Below are 2793 nucleotides of genomic sequence, written 5' to 3'. Positions count from 1 at the left end.
CACTAGTGTTTCTCATTTAGCTCTTTCATGGGCTTTCGAACATGCACAAATCGTAACAGTGAAGAAATGAACCCCTTACAAGTTTACACATGAGGACATGGTCTCCAGAGTGGTTGAGCATTCCCTCGCCAACAGAGGCTCACTGAGAGCAGAGCTGACATTACAGACGTCACTCCTGATCTCCCTCAAGTTCCTTCCACGACCCATATGTAACTTGCAATAAAGACAAGAAGTTAGTACCTCTTTAAATCAAAATCCACCACTTCAGTGAGACCATCAGTTTACCCAGTGTTCATTAAAACAGAGCAAAGTGTGTGGTGTTGCCCTGTTCATTTTTTCTGGAAGCGTTAGCATGCTGTTGTCTAGCAGGAATAAAAGAGAATGGAAAGCTGTTTAAGCAATGGAAAGAGTCAGGCTGGGAAGCATCAGTGATTATGCATGCCTTAGGTAAGGAAAACTGAGTCTTAATTCCATACATGCCCTCTGTTAAGGTATTAACTGAGTAACCATATTAGCAGTACTGTTGGAGATGGAGTGTGTGTCCTTGTACAAACATATTCTCAAAATTAATCTGACTTTTAGCTTTACAGCTAAGACAACCTTTTCTGCCAAAACAAACAAAAACCACACACATTTTAAAAAACTTATTTGAGGTTTCTCTGGTTGGCCATTTCTTTCACCAACCACTTTTGTAAGTGTACACATAACACAGACACACACATGTACCCATACACATTAACATACATGTATACATGCCACACACACAACTCGCACATACCACACCACATATGCACACTCACACATGCACACACAAAAATGGCACAACCACCTCCCATCTCCTTCTCTCGTCCCCCTCTTATTTCTGCCAGAATTACACAAGATATTAATTCCAATGGCACTGTTGCAAGAAGGAGAGTCATCTATATACCCATAATGTATTTTGTTGTTGTTTGTACAATTCTAATTTAACTCAAGAAAGAAGGAGGCACAAGCCTCTCTTGACAACATGAAGAGCCATTTGGCTAGCTCTCAGATGTGGGAAGGTGTGTCTACAGGAGGCTGAGGAGAATTGAAACAGCCATCAAGAATCTCCCTTTCTCCTTCAGCCAGAAAACCAATATAAAATTGAAACCCTTGCTTCACACTTTCTTACCCCTCTGTCTGCAAACTCTCATAGCACCCTATAATTCAAACAGAGAATGAGATGGCCTGGGGCTCTGTAGGAGCCAGTCAGGAGCCAGACTAAGCAGACGGCAGCAGCCTTACTGTTGCTGATGACAATCGTCCGTATCCACTATTTCAGACTTGACTTCCACTATTTCTGACTTTTCCATGTTTGCTGGCTAATTATGTCCCATCTTGAAAATGCAGCATGAGAAAACTCCATTTCAGCTCTAATAATAGAGATGGGTAATATTTACTACTTTAGCAGATTGTGCTGTGCTGTGAATGAAGGCTGCCTCTTCAGTCACATTACATAGATGAAGTTTCTCCAGCAACCGTGGAATGTACGGGAATTAGAAAACTAAGTAGACTGTGGGGGCAATGTGACTTTAAGAAAGTAATTTAATCTAAATTGTGATGTTAAATGGAAATCTCATCCATAAAAATTGTATGTTGGAAAAGCAACTAAATGTCTAAGTAGGGAGAAAAGGCAATTTTCAAATGTTATTTTAAAGTATATTAGTGGCACCAAATCTCACGCAATTGAAAAATCAGATCATTTTCCCAAACAAAAGCTTAGTCTATAAGCTTAGTGATCGCAATATGCTACATTTTTTGAAAACAGAAGAAAATACCAAAATATCCTTGAGCCACAGATAAAAGCAAAATGACAGAATGGATTCTGAGTGGACAGCAGCCAGAACAAACCTGCTTGAAAATTTGGACACAGTAGCTGAAAAGGTGGTGCTTAGTGTGTCGCTGGCTATTATCCACAATGTGCCTCCAAGTTTATATTTCTAGCAGGCAGTAATTCACTTCTCTATTAGCAAAAAATAAGAAAAGTGTTTTTGCTTAATTTCTCTATTGAAAAAAATTAACAGAGTTTTGAGAGCTGAAGAAATGGCTCAGTGGTTAAGAACACCGGGTTCTTTTGAAGACAACTCAAGTTCAGTCCCCATATGGCATTTCACATCTGTAAGTAACTCCAGTTCCATGAGATCCAACCCCCTCTTTTGGCCTTCGTGGGCACTGCACAATATGATGCACAGATAAATATGAATGAAAAACACTCATACACATTGAATAAAAATAAACACATCTTTTTTTTGAAAAGCCTAGATGAACACATTATAAACAAACAACTTACTTTTCCCAGAGTCACAATAAAGAACAAACAATATCAGCGACCACAAATGCAGCAGTTCCTGCTTGGGGTGGAAACTAAGCCTGAATTTGAAGATGGCCAGTCAATATACAGCAAATAATGTCATGAAATTCTAGAATAGCTCAGAACGTGCAACAGAATACTAGGAGGGAAGACAACTGATTCTATGTCGATCCTTAATTAGCCTTTATCAGGCTATGTCCTAACAATTGAGTAGGGATTGGCTGGCTGGGACCTTCCTCATTAGCACCCTGGGGACAAATTAAGCCGGAGGAGCCCTCTCCATCACCATCCTTACTAAGACTTTATAGAAGTGGTTCTCAATCTTTCCAATGCTGTAACCCTTTAATACAGTTCACCATATTGTAGTGACCTCAACCATAAAATTATTTTCATTTATACTCTAAAACTGATTTTGCTAAGGTTATGAATCATAATGTAAACATCTGTGTTTTTTATTACCT

This window comes from Mesocricetus auratus, unplaced genomic scaffold, assembly GCF_017639785.1.
Source record: "Mesocricetus auratus isolate SY011 unplaced genomic scaffold, BCM_Maur_2.0 Super-Scaffold_6730, whole genome shotgun sequence".
In the NCBI taxonomy this organism is placed as follows: Eukaryota; Metazoa; Chordata; class Mammalia; order Rodentia; family Cricetidae; genus Mesocricetus; species Mesocricetus auratus.
The sequence above is the reverse complement of the archived record's forward strand: the minus strand, read 5'-3'. Positions refer to the sequence as shown.